The 19,954-nt window shown below is 51.6% G+C and overlaps 1 protein-coding gene across 1 annotated transcript in view; it reads right to left on the bottom strand.

The window, feature by feature from the left end:
* The window catches only part of CASZ1 (castor zinc finger 1), an 88,428-nt gene that overhangs the window by 48,291 nt on the left and 20,183 nt on the right, over positions 1–19,954 (bottom strand). The window lies entirely within an intron of this gene.

Raw genomic sequence — 19,954 nt, 5'->3', positions numbered from 1 at the left:
GGCACCAACCTTTGCTCCTGGCTGAGGCAGGGTAGCAGTTTGTTAAAAGCCTGGACTGCCCCCTCCTTCAGACTGCAGCACCACCTGCTTCAGGTCCCTAGCTCTATCCCGGATGTAGTGGGTGCCAGAACCACACCAGCCAGCAACTGCACCCCAGCATCTCTAGCGAGGACAACAGCTTCCCAAGCCTAACCCTATGGACAGTGAGGAATTCACCTAAAAGAGTTTTGTGCATAGTCTCAGAGAAGAGAACCAGTATGCACCTAAAAGAACCAGTATGGAGGACAGGAACCCTGGCAAAGTGTGTGTGCTGGAGCACCACAACTAGACTGGTGTGTCACAGTAGTATGGAGAAAATCACTGTGGGCTGGTACTGGCTGATCAGGCCCCTTTGCCTGCTCAGTCTCGCACACAGGAAATTCTGCTCTCATACTTCCCAGCACAATCAGCTAATTAGTCTGAGTTTGTTATTTTAATGTAGTTTATTCATATGTGACAGCTAGTAAAGGAGGGGTGAGAGAAGGTGGGGGGAGAGAGGAAGAAGGTAAGGTCTTAACTTCAAGGTCATGGAGAATCTTGAACTAAATGGTCTCTATCAGAGTCACTTGCATAATTATTGTACCAACAATTAACAAGGTTCAATCCCAAGTAAAAGCAAAATAATTATTCTAAAGCAGTTGCATTGTCTCATTTCTCTCTTTACTTCTGATACCTCTGAGAGATGCCCAGACTAAGCAGGGTTAAAGGACTGCAATGGGCACACAGCCTGGTTCTTCCCCCAGAGCAGAGCCAAGGCAGACCCTGCCCTGCAATCCAGGGCTCAGGAAGAGCGCTCAACAAAACACCTGCTGGTCACACATGCCACAAGAGTTACTGTGGGGATATGGTTGGAGGTGGAGGTCCCTCCAAAAGGGGGTCTTGGATTTTACATTGCGCTGAAAGAGGGGCCAGTCACATGTAGAGCAAACAGAGCATGTCTCCAGACCTCAAATGATGAGAACGGGCTCCTCTACTGCACAGGACTCCCTCGTGGCAGCTCAGCTCACACCTCCCTGTCACCAGCACAGAGGTGCTGCTCCACAGAAGCACAGTGAGATTAATCAGACCCCCTACAATGCACCCAGAAGCCACTGTGACAGCCCCTAATCCCGTAACATGACAGCCCAATACAAACAGACTGAAACTTTAGACCTGCTGTCCAACAGCCAGAGAATGGCTGCTTAGCGTAAACTCCTGACAGCTTCAGACACGCTTCCCTGTCAAGGACTGCAAGAAAAATAACCCCCCGACAAATATATCAGCCCCCCACACAAAGGGAGGCAAAATGTACTCCTCCACTTTCCAAAGGCACCCCCCGGCACTAACACCTACGTGCAATCATGCTTTCACCGAGGGAAAGCACACGATGCTCCCAAACACGTACCTCCCCATCTAGAAATTACAGCTGTTCAAAGAGCTGTGTGTATGCGCTGGCACACTCCGTAAACACAGTCCTACATGTACAGGTTAAGAAGTCCCATCTCCCCAAAATACATTCCTGTGCCTTCCCCCACGCATTCCTTTTTTCACACATTCCCCAACACAAGCCTGCAGCCCTCGCACATACAGATGGGCACAGGCAGATGCCCATAAAGCTGCAAGTCTTTATTTGCTGGCACCCCCCCCTTCCAATTGCATTCCCACTATTTAGGGCACAAAGTGAAGGCTGATCCTATGTCCAACTGGTACCACAGAGGGAGTATCAGGAGGCTGCCGTGAGCTCCAAGTGGAGCCTGGCCAGGACACCTACAGCTCACGCCTGTGGGCTCAGGCCAAGGGCCAGGAGAGCCCCGCTGGCTGCAGGTGGCTGGGACGGAGCCTCCATGCGGTGCCTGCCCGGGGCCAGGGCACTGGGTCAGCACGGAATCACCAGCCTCTCTCCCAAACACTGCCTGGTGATTCCCTGTCCATGCTCTCACGATAGCCAGCCCTACTTAACTGGTGAGATCAGCACCGCTCGCAGCTGGAGATAACTGGGAGGCACACGTTCGGCAGCCCAAATCCTCACTGCCCTACCCCTTTCTGCCAGGAAGGCAGATCCCATTATTCTGGTCTGGAGGTGAGCAGCCAAGTGTGTGCACCAGCTGGCAAATGAATATATAAATATTTATTCAAAGGAAAAGAGGAACAGACGTTCCTGAGGCTGCACTTGCCGCGTATGCAGCAATTCCAGGGAGCCTGCAACTTGTCTTCCATTCCTGCTCTGCCTCCTTCCATCTCACAAACCCTGGCTTTGCCCCTCTACCTCTCCAGCTTCTGCCCCCCAGCTCCTGCCCTGCCCCTTGGCATCCTTCCTTTCCCTTCTTTTGTTTGGGATTTTTTCTCTTTAACATTTTGAGAATCTTTTCCTAAAGTTTAAGCTAAAAATAAAGCAAGTTCTGAAAACATGCCACTTCCCTGATCTATAGAATTAACCCTCCCAGAGACCTTCCTGGAATGGCATTTGCTCTGAAATACCAGGGCTCTATATCTCACCTATTCCAATACAGGTGGAAATCAAAACCTCCAGCTTCTCCTGCCAACCTTGCAGCCACCTCTCTCCAAGTCTGGACACATTTTATCTTTTCATTCCCTTACTTCCTTGTCTATGGAATGGGAGGCAGATTCCTGTTCCCTTCTTTTAGGCGGTCAAGTCCACGAGCAGAAGTGAAACCCTTACAGAGAAATGCTAAACATGAGCCTCAGGTTGGAGGACACCAGAGCACCTGTGTTTCATTCTCTCGGGCAGCGGGAGAGAAGCTGCTGGATGAGGGATCTTTGTATCTGCCCAAGGTCGGCACTGCCGGATCCCAGGAGCCAGGCAGAGGCACCTTCCCCCCAGGCCGAGCTCCCCACCCCAAATCACTGTTTAAAGATTCCAGGCTAAGTAAACATCCCCCTTCATTTTCTTCGTCTAAATAGAAATGTTTTGATTTCACATCAATCTAAGGAAGCCATTTATAACCTGATCCTGTCACAGGGACTTTTCATCTCTGCCCGGGACAAACTCTCCCACAAGCTCTATTTACACTGAGCACTTCCTCTGAAAACAATGCCACCGGGAGTTTACTCCTCTTTCCCCCTCTCCACACCCTTCGAGGAGACACAGGCTCTTCCCCCCTCTGTACCCATCGCGGTGGCATCTTGATGGCAATCCTCGCTTTGAAGGAGAGGCAGACCTTGCTGCAGCCAGGGCTGGCAGAGAGGTGCACAGAGCTCACCTGGCCATTCTGCTGCCCTGTCAGCCCAGGCTGCTGCCCCTGCTTCACCCCCTGCCCTGGGTCCCCACGTGCTGCCAGCACCTCCCCTGCACACCCTGGCTCTCTCCCTCCATGCAGCCCTGCGACAGCTCACCCAACTCCACAGTGCAGTGCTGCAAGCTGGGCACGGCTCAGCCCTGCCTCCCCCGCGGCAGAAAATGGGCTGTGGGGGACACACGGTGTGCAGGAACAAAAGGATCTGCAGCCTGGACAGAAACGGGCCATCCCAGCCAAGGGGCAAACTGCTACACAGATTATAAGTCCAGCTTTGCAGGGAGAGGAGGAGAGAACCCAAGCCTGGCTTTAGCGTGGGGTTAATGAAAACACACCCTGACAGAGGGGAGGAAGGGTCCCAGCTGGAGAAAAAGGCGTACGGGAGCTGGGTGAAGCAGCTGGCATGGGTGGAGGGTAACAGCAGGAATTTGCTGCTGTGGAAGAGCCGGGGTGCAGGGCAGTCCCCTGCCCCCGGGGCAGGAGGGCCCGTTCTGGGGGGAGAGGGTGCTGGCTGGGGAGGGACAGCGCTGTCACTTCACAAGGCCGGGTACGTCGAACAGATGGAGCTTTCATATTCCTATTGAAGAGTTTTAAGCCCAGCTGAGCAGCTCCGTTCAGGAGGGAGGTCCCACTGCCAGCTTTCCAGGAGCTGCAGCTCTCATTCGATTAATTATTAACAGCATTATTTGGGGCGGGGAGGGGGAAGAAAGGAGGGCTGACATGCATGCACAGTCCTTTTCTTTTTTAACCACTGTGGTGCAAACTTGACTGGAGACACTCCAGTCTGCCCAGTAGTCAGTCCCAAGCAGGGAGGACAGCATGGCTCGCTGGGGTGGGAGGTGAGGATGCTGCACACTGGAGCCTCTTCACACTTGAGCTGCAGTCCCTAAAATGGAGCCAAACCTTCACAGCAGAAGGCCAGTGGAGCATTGGGAACATGCTTCTAAGGAGCAATGCCCTGGCACTGCCCAGCCACATGCTGGGAGGAGGCAGGGAAGGCAGCCAAGTGCTCAGCCCCTACCAGAAAATATTTTCCCTCCAGCATGAAGACCTGTCTATTACCCTAGGCAGGGCCAGGGCAAAGGCAGAACACCCCAGGCATGGCCCACAACGTCTGAGAGTGGATTTAGTGCGTATTCTCCTCTCTTCAGTTTATCAATAAAACATTTTATTGCTTTTAGCCCAGGAAATGACCTTGGATTAGTGGATGCTGTCTGTTCTGGCTGACCTTGGGGAGTTCACAAAGGCTCTTTAACAACGTCCTCTGCCCTGGAAGCATGGATCCCGCCTGTGCGTGCCTGCAAGGAGCTGGGGAAAGCCCTCGGTGCGAGAGTCAGACATGACAGGCTCCAGCTCAGCACTGGGCAGGCAGGAGAAGGAGAATCAAAGACGTGGGAGGGGAAACGAAGTGAGCAGCCAGGGTGTCCTTACCCAAGAGCTGCCAGCTTCACTCCCTGCTTTCCCACAGCCATGAGGGCTCTCCCCACACACCCCACCTATAAACTGGGGAGGAAAGGCTGGGGATGCTGCTCTGGTCCCCACAGACTGCCAGAGCACAGTCTGCCTCCAGTCCTCACTGCTTGACTTTCTCCTGCCCCCCACAATTGTAGCAATTATAGACCCACGAGGGCCTACTTTTCTCCCTGTTTGCAGCTCCCAGAGAGCTGAACCCTGGTTCAGCCCTGGCCCAAAGGGGCAGAGAGCAGTGCCAGTTCCCTTCAGCAAGCCCAGATGCTTCCCTTTGCTCAACCCTCTCAGCTGCAGAGCTCAGCTGTGATTTCCTGATCCCCCAGCCCCAGTGCAGGGCAAGCACTGGGCAGCGAGTGACAGGATGCCCCATGGGCTCCAGAGATCCTGGTGCCCTGCACTGGGGCTGCCAGCCTGTTCCTCACCTGGCCATTCGGCTGCTCTTGTGCTGCTGCTGGGGCTTCTCTGGGAGAAGAGCTTATGAATACAGGGAGCCCCTCCTTTACCCAAACAGAAAACAGCCACAGCATCTCTGAGCAGTGTGTGTTTTCTGTGCAGGAGTGCAATTCTAAAAGGAGGGAATGGGACAGGAGAAACCAAGAGGAATTTTCCTCTCAGGGGAACAGACACTACAAGTGAAGAGTAGTGAGTGCAGAGCCAGGTCCCTGCATGCCACAGGGCACAAACAGCCCACCCACCCCCTTAGGCCACCCCCTCACCGCCCTCTCCCAACAACAGAAAAGCCTCCCTTTTTAGCCACGTCCTCTCCCAGTGTCCCCTGGTACTGGACACAGAAGGTCCCCATCCTCTCCATCTCAACCCTCCCAGTGCTGCCCACAGAGAGAGCCCCTCCTGGCACCGCAGACAGGCGGGCAGGGCCCCCTCCCCAGTGCCTGCCCCCCGCCGCCAGGTGCCCGTCTCCTCCAGTCGCATCCTCCTGAAGAGCAAGCCCTAAAGTGTTAACGGCGATTGGTGAAATGGCACAGCAGATTGCTACAATAAATAATTTACTGATATTTATAAATATTCAAATCAGCAAGCTTCAGAAATTGAAAGGGGGGGACTCAGTTGACGGGGAGGAGGGATGTTTAGGGAGGGGAGGGGGGTCTGACATTAATTCCCAGGCTCTCCAAATTCACTCGAGAACTGTTTCTCATTTCAAACAAATATTAAATCTTTTGGTGTCAAGCCTCCAAAAATAAAATATCAAAGAGAAAGTCACCACCCCCTTGGTGGCCAATGCCTTGTCTGCCACGACTCTGGGTGCCCTGGGTGGCCCTGTCCTCTCGAACAGCCACTCACTGAGGGAATGGTGGCAGCCTGCACTGGCCAGGCGCGGGCTCTGGCAGGAGCTCGCACACCCCCACCTCTAATGCAGCTCACCACAGCACCAACCACCAGCCAGGACAGGAATTCCCATTCCTATTATCTACAAGCCCCTGCCTTCATCTTCCAGGAGGTTTTCTAAACCCCACTGGGGAGAAAGGGCTGCACGTTGGTGCAATGAAGATGGAGTCAGGACTCTCGGCTCCACTTGGGAACACGGCTTTGTGACAGAAACGGAACAGGAGGTCAGTCCTTCACTCCTTGCCTCTGGAATAGAATTTGGTTTTGGTGATTCAAGCTGGGGATTAAGAACCAGAAATGCTGGTTTCCAGCCTGGTTTCCAACCACAGTGTAGCCATCAGTCTCCCCAGCTTTCTGTGCCTAAAGTTTCCCCATGCAGGGGAGGGGAGTGAGGACAATTATCCACCAGTGAACCTTACCCAGTGCTCTGAGGTCTCTGTATCAGCACTCTATGTCACAGTGCTGGATCGTTACAGAGTCTTTTCCACCTCTGATCATCCTACTGACCCCTTAGATGGCCATGGGAGATGATCCCATGTTTTCCCCTAGACCACCCCACTGGTAACACAAGGCTCCAGCATGGGGTGAACTTCCCCCAGATGAGTAATGGCTTTTCTAATGCACGGGCAGGCTGTCAGCTTCCCTACTCCCAGTGTTTTATGGGTTTAACTGAACGGCTCTGAACTCCCTAGTAAGAAATAAAGTTATCCCTCAGCGTCCCTTCTAAACATTTCACTCAGTGCAAACGGTGTTTAAGAAAAATGAGGACATATTTCTTCTTAAGGATGCAGTATCCCCCTTCAGAGGCCTAATTTATGCCATATATCACTGGCCAGGGAGAGAAAGGCAGTGCAGACCTCACACTAGGAGTGAGCTGGCCCTAGCACAGCCGCTCCTGCTGCAATGGTGCAATGGGCTGCAACTCAAAAAGTCCTCCAGAGTCCGCAGAGTCCCTGCTGAAGAGCCGAGCTGGCTGGCAGGCAGCAGGGCAGGATGGACACCTTCAAACGCTCAGCACCGCGCTGCCTCCCTGGCTGCCGCAAGCACCCCCGACCTGCCCCGCCGCAGCCCGGCCCAGGGCAGCGCCCTTGTGCCCTCGGAGGCTGAACGGGGACAGCCCCGGCCCCTCTGCCTCACCCCCGGGCTCCTCTGACACCCTCACCCACCGCTGACCTGCTCCACCGGCTCCTGGCAGGCATCTGGCACAGCTGGTGGGGAAAGTGGTTCAACTTCGAGCAAGGACAGGACTAATCCTTCCTCACAGCTCTTTAGTAACGCACGTCTGAACCTTTTCCTAGGCAGATCTCAAAAATTACTCTAAATGTGCTTTGATCTTGTCTACCCCCAGCTTCCTCACTGAGAGAGCCACTCACGGTCTGCTTCTCGCCCGAGTGCCAAGGCAAAGCTCCTCATCTCTGCCCTTGCCTTTGCCTTGCTCTGCACTCGTGTGCCCTGGAACCTCCAAAGGACAAGAAAAGAACGCCCTTCTGCATACAAGTAACACAGGAAGCTTCTACAATTAACAGAAGGAGCCGAGTGTAAAGAAGAGGGGAAAAAAGGAATTCTGATTCTGCCACCCGCTCTGCTACTGTTCTTTCTCTTTGGGCAAAGGACACCATGCAGGCTCCCCTTCTGCCCTGGCTCCCCTTCATGGATCACCCACTGGGAAGGGATTTCTTGCCCAGCTTAGCAGGCCCACCGCCTTTGCAATTTAGGTACTATTGCAAATCGAGTAACAGCAGAGAAAAAGCACTGATAGAGGACAGATTGAAGCTCAGAAGTCCCTTGTGTCCTGCAGCAAACTTCCCAGTTCATTTGTCAATGCAGGATCTTTGATAAGACATTTCAGCAGTTTCCTTCCTATGAAAACCTGCTCTCAGTGCTCCAGCCCAATGCAGTGAGCAGGGTCTTGGGCTCCCCAGGCTGAGCAGCAGCTCCCTGGGAGCCTTCTGTCCTCACCATCTTTCTTTCAGATAACATAAAGCCAAGAGGATCAGCTTTTCTAATCTAGTTTCTCTTCCTTGTCTTATTTATTTGTTATTAATTTTTTAGTCTGGTTAAAAGGTTTACTATCCAGAGGAGCATAAGTAGCCTCACTCAGCCTAAGTAACTCTATAAATCAAGCAGAACTGCTAACATCTACATCACAATCCTGCCATCAATCTCCCCACAGGTTGTGAAGAAAACCAAGGGGGAAAAGACATGAAAGGGAGAGTGAAGAGTAATAGCTCATCACCCTCAGGTCCCTGCAGGCTCCCTGTGGCCCTTAGAAAACTCCCCGTGAAGCTAGACGTGTTGTCGGGGAAACTAAATGCAAACACAGAGCCTAACTTCACCTCTCGCTAGCCCAGAAGCACAGAGTGCCCTGGAGTGCTCACAGGAGGACACAGGGGATGCAGAGAGGGAGGGAGGGAGGGAAGGGGTGGTGGAAGCAGGGGGCTGGGAAAGCCTCTGCTACCTCACGTGGGAGCCAGCTCCCAAGGAATGAAGATGAGGCCAAGACCTGAGCCTCCTGGAAACACTGCATAGACCCCTCTCTCTCGAGACTGAAGGGGGCAAGGCAAGGGGGGCAGGGGAACACAGAGGTGTGATCAAGAGGACACCAGATTTGGCAGCAAACACCTGACACTGGGGAAACAAAAAGGACCAGGGAGAGAGAACAGATCTCTTAAAGGACAGATTCAGAAGGGAATTGCTCAAAGTTTCATCAGTTCCTCTTGGTGACTGTCTTTAATGAGTGATTTTACAGAGAACCCTAAACCACCAAGACCCAAGTCAGGGGACACCAGCTCCCTGGTGTCAGGCTGGGCTCATCCCTAACCAAGGGCAGGGGTTAAGTGAGCCAGCTCCTAAAATAGGGTCCCTCTGACCCTTTGGTAGTTGGTCGGCAGTTTAAGAGCAATTTGCAATCCCTTTCAGCACTATTAAGCTCAGACCTAACAAAGAATGCAGGCTGCTAATTAACTGCAGTGGGAAGTCGGCAGCTAAATAGGAGTTGGGAGCCGTGAATGCTTGTTGCACCACTAAGAAATGCAGGGCCAGAGAAAGTTCATTACTGTGGTCTTTCAAGGTCCTGCAAAGTAAATCAGTGTGTCAGCCTGCAGGAGGTGAGTGAAACCTCAACAAGGGCTGCATACAAAGAGCAAACCAGAGCATCTCAGCCTTCCAGCTCATGTTATGTCCTCTCCACAGCCCCCAGCTGCTGCCTGAGCTATGTGTGAGCAGGTAACTGCTCTGAGCTGGGTGTGCAAAGGGGGCACTCAGGGCCCTGAGAGGTTTCTGTGATCCCCAGGTGGGGCTGAACTCTCTTGTGAATCCAGAGCAGGTACCCATTACACACCATACTGGGAGCTCAAGGGCTCTTTGAATGCCTGCAGATGTCTGCGACCTGCAAATATTGTGCAGTGTGGTTAGGAGAAATGCTTCCATCCTGTAGGAAAGAATGATCAGGCCAGAGAAGAAAGAGCTCTGGTGTGAAAGCAGAGGGTCATGCCTGAGTTGTTAACTCAGCAGTCCTGTCAGAACAGCATGGGAGAGCAACCCCATGGCTGGGCCATGTGGGCACTCACTCCATGCTTCCCAGTGCTCACACCACTCTAATTCCATGTCTTGCTTTTTGTCACTCTTCCTTCTGGTCATTAGGGATCATCTTCTTATCTCCTATGTCCTTGTGAGCCTGTCCATGTGCCTGTGCTATCACTGACTGCAAACACCCCTCCGTGGGAACACACACGTGTACAGAAACGTGGCCGTGCAAGGTACACTATCACATGCAGAGGCACACACGACCCTGCACACAAACACACACAACTGTACGCACAGGCTAATGCACACCAGCCTGTGTAGCTGTGACCGTACGGGTGTCACACCTGCACGTACATACGTGTCCATACAGACACAGCACCTGCACCCTGCACGCACATGCAGCCAGCACCCCAGGGAGCCCGCAGCACCCAGGCAGGGCCCAGAGCAGCCACACGAGCAGCCAGCACAGGCAGCCCCCGGTGTGAGCAGGGCACCCGCGTGCACTCACACCCCGCACACGCTCCGCCTGAGCCCCACGCCAGATGCGGTTTGTCCTGCAGCTTGGAGTGACAAGACAGTGGACTCCCAGCTGGACCCTGCAGCCAGGCTTGCAGCAGGGACAGACGCATTCCCCATCCCACCAAAGAGCCCCTCTGTGCCCCCAGCCCATCTGCACCTCACACCTTAAGGCAAACAGAGCACCGGGGAATGTCTCATGGAGCTGACGTCCCAGCAGAGTGTGTGTGCCGGGCAGGGGATCTCTCCCTCTCCCTCTCTCTCTTCCACTCGCATCTTTTCATGAACTCTATTTCTCTTTCCTTTCTGAAAACAACTGAGCTGTAAATACTGTTTAACCTTCTTCCCCCCTTCCCCCTCCCCTCTGCACTATAAAAACACAAATATGCCATAACTCAGCTGGCTCAGCCGCCGCGCCTCCAACATGCCCTGCTCCAGGCCTCTCAGGAAGGTCATAACAAACGACTTTCCGATTCAGTGCTCCTGAAATAATTTTGTGTATTAAAACCTGAATCTGCACTTTCTGGACCGAAAGCCTCTCTTAATTATGGCAAGCGTCCTTGGGATGGACAGTGATCCTTCACTACAGCACTGCTAACCAACCGGAGAGGCAGTGGCTCTGGCTCCCCACCACCACCTCCTCCCGCTGCCCCCTCCCACCGCCACCCAACCCACAGCCCCCCTTGCTCCCTCGCCCCCCCGCCTTCCCTTTGCCCAATCTGTTTTCAAAGTGTGTCTGTCCTTTATTAAATTGTTTTCTTTTCCACATTATCAGTTGCCATGGAGACCTCATCTCTCGGATTATTTGAATTTCATTATATCTATTGATTTGGGAGCATTTCATCTTTTTTATTGTTTTTCTGTCAATTTTCAAAACGAATAACCATCTAATTTGCGTCAGTGCTGATTATGTTTGTCCCTCAATAGAGGTCGGCAGCTGCGTCGGGGAAACAAATCAATGGGAAACCATCATAAACCTCCCCAGTACAATCTCCAGGATATGTGGGTGACATTCCACGCCTGCGAGAAACACTCATCATATCCAAACTTCTTTCTTTCTTTTCTTTTTTCTTCTCCCCTTCTTTTTTTTTTTTTTTCTTTTCCCCCTCACAGATAGCTCTGCTGGTCAGTTGCAGGTACCATTTAAAATCGTATTTATCTTACCCATGAACATGTACAATTTTGGGCACATCACATTTTCAGATAGGGAGGGGACAAGGGTAAGAGAAGTGCAAAGGAATATTTTCTTTTTGTAGGAAAGAATGGAAGAAAAGAATGATGAGGGAAAGAAAAAGAGGAAAAGTAGATGGGGATTGCAAATTGCTTACTATGTTTTTTTTTTAAATAATTTATGCAATTTTAAGCATTTATGTATAAATTTTTTAATAAGCCACCCTGGAGCAAAATAGCCATTAACATCCCAACGTCCTTCTGTCCAATGGGCTCTTGTGCAGGATCAATTTCCGAGAGTACTTTCCTTTTTTTTTATGACATGATAAAATGCTTTTAAAGCAACTTACACAAATATGGAAATTTTTTCCCCTCCTCTTTTTTTGCCTCTCTCTCTCTCTCTCTTTTTTTTCTTTCTTTTTTTTTTTTTTTTTTTTTTTTTTTTTTTTTTTTTTTTTATAACAGCCTCTACTTATTCACCAGGGAGAGCAAGTGAGTGAGAGTGTGTGTATATGTGCTGGGGAGGGCAGTTGGCAGAAGGATAGACCCAGCCCTAACTGGAATGGACCTGCCTGTCCTTCTAACAAGGGCATAAACTTTCATTAGCGATGCACACAGTCAAAGGCAATTTAGGGAAACGCGCTGTACAGAAAAGGAAAACCTCAGCGTTTTTACTCGGTGGCTCCTTGGCTCCGTCCAGGGGGCTCTATCCTTGAGCTCTGCTTGTGCTCTCCAACCAAAGTGACCCCATGGCCACGGGGGAGGCGGGAGGGAGCCAGCAAGGGGCTGGGGCTGCTCTGGGATGCGTGCACCCGGCCATGCCAGCAGCCTGCGCGCCCCGGGCTGGGCCAGGGAAGCCAGTCAATATTAACGTCTTGCTGGAACACACTGGTCCTGCAAGAGGCTCAGAGGTATCTGTTGCTCTGCCCACTGCAGAGCTTCACCCTCCAAGGGGCCAGTCCTCCCCAGAGGTCTCTATTTTGGGCTTCTGCACACTGACAAGGAGCTTGCAGCCGCTTGATGCCCCTTTGGGGCATTAGTTACAAGCCAGCTCTGCCCAGACCAGACAGATGTGTCGCTGCTGCTCCTGTTTCCACAGGATATACAGTCTAGTTATTTTTGCAGCTGGGACATGTTTGGCCTCACACAGGAACCTGGAAAATACCATTCCTAAAGGGACAACTCCTGCCACCGGCCCCATGAGCAGGCACAGCTAGCTCTGCAGAGTACGGACAACGAGCGCACGGCTGGAGGGAGAACAGCCCCACATGAGGGGCTTGGTGGGGTCTGAAACTCATGACCATGTGTTGGAAATGAAACAAAACTATCTCTGCAGCTAGCATTCTCTTGGCCCTTTGGCTTTGAGGTTGAAGTTTATGCACCCTAAGCCAGCTATACATTATACATGCCCAAGTGTGGGAATCCCTGTGCATGTCCCTATTATTTGCTCCAACACGAAGCCCTGACAGTACTTTCCATACAAGAGCAGATTTCTTTACCTTTTTGTACGACATACATCCAGAGATAATACACACCTATGAATTTAATCCTACTAACAGCAGGTCTGCACGTTACTGGTACCTTTCACACATCCCTGCACTCTCCCAGCCCTGTGCAGCCCCCGTGCAGGCTCAGCCCCTGCAGTGCTGGCTGGCACAGAGCTGGGCATACACTTGCCCCATCTGCCATGTTTGTGCGTATTTGAACTAAAGCAGAGGTTAAAAAAAAAATAAAATTCCAGGGGCAGCCAATGCTCAGCTGGAAAAACACAAAGTGCCGAGAACAGCAAACCCAATCAATAACAATCACAACCCCAGCAGTGGGTGAGGAAAGCATGAACTGTTTTGGCCTGCTCCCTGCATGCTCACCCACTTGGGAAAACACACACTCCCCAGAGGCCCATGATTTCATCCCCTCCCACTCCACCCTACACTCATCCTCACCAAAAAGCTTTATGGAGTGCAAGTCCCTCAGGCTCCTGTTCTAGCCAGAAACTTAGCAAAGAGGAGAGAGGGGCCCTGCACAGAGAAACTGGATCCCTGGGAAGGAGATGGCACCTGAGGAAGGGTCTTTCTGCCAGCAAAGTGCTCCTTACACCCCACACCCTCCTAACCTCTCCTCCCCTCCAAAGTTTTGCCCTTTGTTCCCCCCTTTCCATCCCAGTTGCTGGCCTTGGCCTTAGGGCACTCTTCTTCTCCTGTCTTCTTTCCTCAAGTTCCCAGCACCATTCCACCTTTCTCCTTCCCAGCGACTTCTGCCAGAGCTCTTGTGGCCCCACTCTGCACCCCCATACCCTCTTTACCCCTCTCTACTCTCATTCCCTGTGGGGCCAGCAGCCAGGTCTGGCAGAAAAAGCTGAGCTTCCCAGAGGACAGCCCTGCCAGGGACCAGTGACCAGCCTGGGGAGGGGGGAACGTGGAATTCTGTCAAGGAAAACATTGGAGCTCTCCCTTCTTCTGGTCTCACGTCACTTCTCACTCAGACCGTACAGATTTGGGGGATTTCACTGTAGCAGCAGAGGTCAGCAGGAGTTGAAGGTTTTCAGATCATATATATCACTCTATATGGTCTTGTCTATAGTGAGCGCTAAATATAGCCAAGCCAAACCTGGAGGTGACTTCAGTGCTGTGGTGCGGGGACAGCAGCCACTGCACAGTCACTCTCCACCTCAAAGCAATGCAGATGTCAGAAGTCACAGTCCAAAATCAAGGATGCCTGTGAATCCTCTCTTCTCCCACTGCCAAGAGTCTGAGCCAGGCTCTCTCCCTCTCTCACGTCTGCATGATTCCTCATTTTGAGGAGTCAAAATGAAACATCTTCTTGCTTCAAGGTCCATTTTATCCATGGGATGTTGGACCCTCCTATGTATGACATGCCAGCATCTGTGTCAGCACAGCTACTTAAAAACTTAACCAGTGGAAGGAGCTCTGAATAGAAGGGGAAAGTCTCTTGTGTGGGTCAGAATAATTAGACTGAGCTCAAATTGGCTTTAGGCATCTGCTGCTGTGTCTGAGCAAAATCAAGCCATGCTGCTTCCATCAGCATCTCTCTGCTGCTGGCCTCACCCTGCAGAACTGAAGGGATCACATACTGCCTGGTATAGGGCATCTCTGGGAACAAGACTTGCCTCAACCGAAGCCATAAAGCCTCCTTATCCAGATATCATTAAAGCCAAGAGAAAAGAGGCCAGACAGAGAGATTGAGATGAGCCATTTCCCCAACAAACTTGCTTCCCTTTTTCATTCGCTCCTTTCTTTTTTTTTTCCCTTTAACTGTCATTAAAATAACAAGTTTCTGTTACAGTCTAAACATTCCCACATTGTATAAAGGGTTATGTTACACTAGAGTCACTGCCGGGCCCAGTGTTTGCACAGAAACCTCACTGCAGGTCCCCCCTCCTGACGAAGTGACTTATTAAAGTTTAAACAGTAATTAACAGAACAATAAAAATAAAGGGATGTTTGGGGAGTCGTAGTGCACACAGGGTTTTTGGCAGTGCCAGCACTTTTCAGTGCCCTGCGCTGGCAGAAAAAACGGCTGCAAAACCAGTGGGAGAGAGAGATGGTGTGCTGGAAGGCAGGAAGGGGCTGCAGCAAGGCCAGGGCACAATCCCAGCCCCAGCACGAGGTGTAGAGAGCAGCAGGATGAAGGAAAGGCTTTGGGGCACTGGGGAGAGGATGCCCAAGGGTCCCCTGGCAGGAGGCTGATCACAGTCAGCACCCACCACCAGCCCTGCCCTCCGTGTGCACATCAGACAGCATCAGGAACCCCCACTGCCTGTTCTCCCATTCTGCTGACATGCCCTGCACGAGCCCCTGAAAATCTGCCCTTGGGGAATCATGTCTCAGAAGCCAGAGCTGGGTTTTGGGGAAGTGGCTCCTTAATTTTAAAACAGTAGTAGAGAGGGAAGAGCAACCACAGAGCAAACCCCTGAGAAAAATCTTGCAATAGGGAGACTCTTTACGGGAGACTCCATGACCAAGCCCCTTGCCTGGGAACTTGAAAAACAGACAGATGATGTCTTGTAGGGACTGATCCTGCCCTGGCCCTGTGCAGGTGTGAGCTGCAGATCCAACAGCATCCCCAGTAAGTTCTGGGGTCAGTCATTCCCTCCTGAAAGGCAGCCAGAGCCAGGATCACAGAGGCAATCCCTAGAGCCTTGCCAGAGCCAGAACCTTCCCAACCCATGGGAAGTTGGCTAATCAGAGCTCCCTTTACAGGAGAAAACCTGTTTTTTCTCTGTTTTGTTCCCATTTCCAGTAGCTTGGCTTGCCCAGGATGAGCTCTAGAGCATGTGGGTAGAGTTTAAGCTTAGGTTGTCAGCCCTCCCTGTTACCCAATGTGCAGCAACTCAGAAAGATCTCATCTGAAGATATTTTTGGTGCCTATTGTAGCTATTCTCAAATGTTTGCCTCAGTAGCTCGCAGTGCTAGCTGGCTCCAGCCCTGATGTGTGACTCAGTACACACAGCATTGTGCAGTCCCATGTTTGCTAAATCTCTTCCAGTACAACTGCTCAGTTTGCAAATAAAAAGACAGCTCCATGAGGGTGTATCTTCTGTGCAGAGGGAACTCAGGGACTGCTGCCTTGAGCCTCTCCCAAATCTGGGACTTGGCTCCTGGTCTGTCTGGGAAGCAGCGGCTCTGACCTGACCTGGGCACTGCCCTGCTGCCACGAGGACACACATGGAGACATCCAACACCAGCTGCTCCGCCAGCCCAGAGCCTCCCTCCCCTCTGCTGGGGTGCAGGAGGAGGAAACCCCAGGAGACGTCCCCAGAAATCCCAGTTTGGCACCAGTACAAGTCACCCACGTGAGGACACCGGGACCCAGCGCGGCCACTCACCCCTCTTGGAGGGTAACTGCACCGTGAGGTGGGCTTGGCAGTGCCACGTTAATGGTTGGATCTGATGACCTTAAAGGTCTTTTCCGACCTAAACAATTCTATGATGTTGTGAATTCAGCCCAGGCTTCCGAGGTGCTGGTTGATTAAGCCATGAGGAAGCCTGCATCAGCCATGACAGCCCTGCAAACACGTGCCAGGGTGGAGGGCTGGCATGTTAAGGTCCAGATTTAATGAAACCAAAACCCTGTCAACCTTGGTGATTCTACTGCATTTGGGTGTAAATTGATAAAGTTGCCTGGAGCTCCAGGGAGAACATGAGGTGGAAGCAAGGGGGAAAGGAGAGGCTGAGCTGAAGGCACACTGATGCACTTTTACTTTACACCTGTGTTTTAACTGGGCCCCGGTAGCTGAGCTGAGTGACACACAGCTCTCCATGGCTCCCTTGCTGCCTTGTCCCATTCAGCACCACCTTCCCTGCTCAGGATGCCTTCAGAGAAGCCTTCCTGAATCCTCCTGAGGTCCTGGGGTCCCACTGCCAGGGAGGTAAATGGGATGGAGCAGATACATCTTCATTCGCAGCCTTGTTTGGCCAGCAACACTATTGTCCTCTTACCCCCAAACTTCTACTGCAACATCTTTTTTTTCCCTGTGTCTTTTCTATCTCCCTGGGAAATTAGGTGCCACTGGCTTGCTCAGACTTGCCCTAGAGACAGTTTTCCAAAGTAAGCCCCTGAATCCACTGCAAATCAGGTTTCTGACTGAAACCCCTGATCAGCTGAGCTGCTGGCTCTGTTTCTTTCTTCTTTTTGCTGCCCCAAGCCAGCTGGATACACACAAACAGCAGCCAGGATTCAGCACTGGAGCAGGATGTTGTGTGAGGGTCACAGGAAAGGCAGGTACAGGTGTCTGTCTTCCTGACTCACTCCTGAGGCCTCTCTGCACATTCCCACTCTCTGAACTAACGTTAGCTGAGCTGCCAGTCCCATTCTGGGGGAATCTCCTCCCCACCCACTGAGCATGGGCAGCTCACCTCCAGACACTCAGCCCAGTGCCTCAGCTCTTCCCAACTCGCTGGGCTTGATCCTTCTCTGACTGATCTTATGCTCATGTCACTCTGCTTGGCTCAGGAGAATCATTTCCAGCTGACACCACATCAGTGACAGAAGGGAACTTATGCCTTTCCACTGCCACTTACATTAAACTGAGAGAAAAAGAAATGCCACCCAAATCTGAACTTTTCATCCCATTCACCCAACTGTGGGATGTTCCTCAACTCCTGGCTGTGCTGGAGTCAGGGTCTCCAGACTCATCTGTCAGGGTCTCCAGACTCATCTGCAGTGAGAGTGGCAGTGCTTGAGAGGGGAGAGGTGTTGAACAAGTACAAGCAGGTGCAAATAGAACAACAGAAGGTGCCCCCAGGTCAGCACTCACGTGCATTTTCCTCGGCCATGTCTGAGGAGACTTGGAGTCAGAACAGAGCACAGCTTTGCATGGGGGTCTCAAACATGTTCACAATGCAGAAAGACTGTCCTGTGCACTTCCTTTTCCAACACGGCGTTCAGGATGTCTCTACAGCAATGCCAGTAACTGCCTGTAGGGAATGTTATGTTAGAAGATTATCTAATGCACTCTTAATCATCTGGTCTTGCAATCTACAGTGGGAAATCAGAGCAGCCAGCATGGTATGACCCTTCCTCCAGACACCACTGAATTCAGATACCATTATCAGTGGGAGCCTGGTCCATGTCCCAGAACTTAAGCTCTCTTTTGGTTAACAGGCCATGAAATTATTTAGACTATTCTTCACGTTACATTCTGTTGTATTTGTAATTAACACAGAAGATCAGCAGTGCCACATTCTGTATTTTGCTGAATACAGAGGAGACAGTACTTAGAAGCACTTAGTCTTAACCTAACTCTGTCCTGTTAGGTTTAGGGGAAGCCAACTCTTCAGAGCACACCTGTCCCACAAAGGAAAGGGTTGGGTATTGTCAGAGACCTTAACCCACATATATCTGCAATATGGTATGGGAACCAGCACCCTAAAATCTGGTCTTACCTCTTTTTTTTTTTTGGAAGGGACTTTTAAACAAAAGCAAACAGTCTGCCAGCACACTCAGTGTTCAGCGCCATCGTCAATCAGGGAAGCCTAATTATACCCATTATACTGATGAGGAAGCACTGGCACAAAGCTATGCATTCACATGGCTACAGACACAAAGCAAATCAGTGGCAAAGCTGGAATTAAACCCAAGAATCATGGTGATGAGCTCATCACCCACCTCAGCACAGCCCCATGCAGCTGGTCATCACCAGTCCTACCCACGTCCTGCAGGTTACAGAGCTGGTGTGGAGCCCTCCACACACCTGCTTAACAACTAGAAGTTTCAATTCCCATGCTGACGTGGTTTGAAGTGCTCTGGGATGCTCAGGGACTGGTCACATCAGCTGTCCCACAAGGACCAGTCAACTGAGCTCCCTGTATGAGAGACAGACTGGTGGGCTGCAGACACCCAACAGCCAGAACATCAGGTCTGAGCTACTAAGAGACCCTGTGACCACCGGGCAGGGATGAATCATCTGCTCCTTCTGAAGCAGCTTAATCAACTCCCCTGCATGTGGATCCCCACAGCAGGTCCAGCCTGAGCCCTCTACATATTAATGATTCCCTGGGACATAAAGCCCAGGATTTTCCTTGGCACCAGGGTCCAGCACTTGCCCTGCACTCTCCCTGCCAGGTGCTGGGTGCTCTGGCCTAAGAAAGGCAGCAGAATCCCTCGGGACTGAGAGTCATTACATAAACAATGCAGTAGGATCACGGGCGGTAATTGTAAAAGTGCCAGAGGTCTTGGCACTGGAGTCTGCCTCAGCAAAGGCCTCTATATGGAGACCCAAACAAAACAAACAAAAGCCCAAATTCTCTTGGTGCTTGATGAATAATAATAAATAGTAAATAATAACCCTAAGAGCCAACCTAGCAAGGCAGATGTGAGGCACCAGGGCAGCTCTGAGGAAACACCAGTCCTGTAGTAGTCGCCCTCCTTCCTCAGATTCAGTACAGTGAGCTCAGGTCACCAGGTTCCTGCAGGGTTAGGTCCAGGGGGAAGCCTGGATTTCTGTCAGGAATGTGCACACCCCACCCACCCAGTCAGATGGGTAGGAATTGCAGCCTTTGTACGTCCCTGGACTGGGATGTTTGCCTGCTAAGTGAGCACACACCAACTCAAGCCCAGCGCCTCCTTGGTGCAGATCTCTCTTTAAGAGCTAAAGGCAAAAAAGAAGCAGATGGAGCTGAGCAAGGGAATCCAGGTAGGTGTGAGTCCAGAGAAGCCTCTCCCCAGCATCATCATTACAGTCTGGACTCAGAGTCCCCCACCTGTTCTGTGCAAGCTGAGCTCCCGGCAGGACACCGGGATAGCTGCTTGGCAGGGACAGGGGCTGAAACAAAGGGCCTAATTTAAGTATTTTTATAACTCGGTGCTTGTGACAGTGGGTTTAGCAGTTGCCAGCCATCTGGAATAAAGAATTACAGCCACCTCCCCTAATCCTATATTGCCTAAACCCTAAAGCTGGTTATGGTGCAAGGATGAGGCAGCAGGTTGGGAGGAGATAGTGATGGGAAGGTGGGGGTGGAGAAGGGACCGCAGGAAAATTGTCAAACTTATTTCTTTTTCCTGCAAGGTGCTGGGCGGCCCCAGATATGTCAGAAGTATTTTTTGCTAAGAATCAAGAGAAGATAGAATGAACAAAAACAGGGGAGAGGGGAGACAAGGAGTCCTCCATGACCACACAGTCGCATGCACCACACACA

This window comes from Agelaius tricolor, unplaced genomic scaffold, assembly GCF_023055355.1.
Source record: "Agelaius tricolor isolate 1412-34295 unplaced genomic scaffold, bAgeTri1.0.p SCAF_28, whole genome shotgun sequence".
Lineage (NCBI taxonomy): Eukaryota > Metazoa > Chordata > Aves > Passeriformes > Icteridae > Agelaius > Agelaius tricolor.
This window is presented reverse-complemented; position numbering and strand designations above follow the sequence as displayed.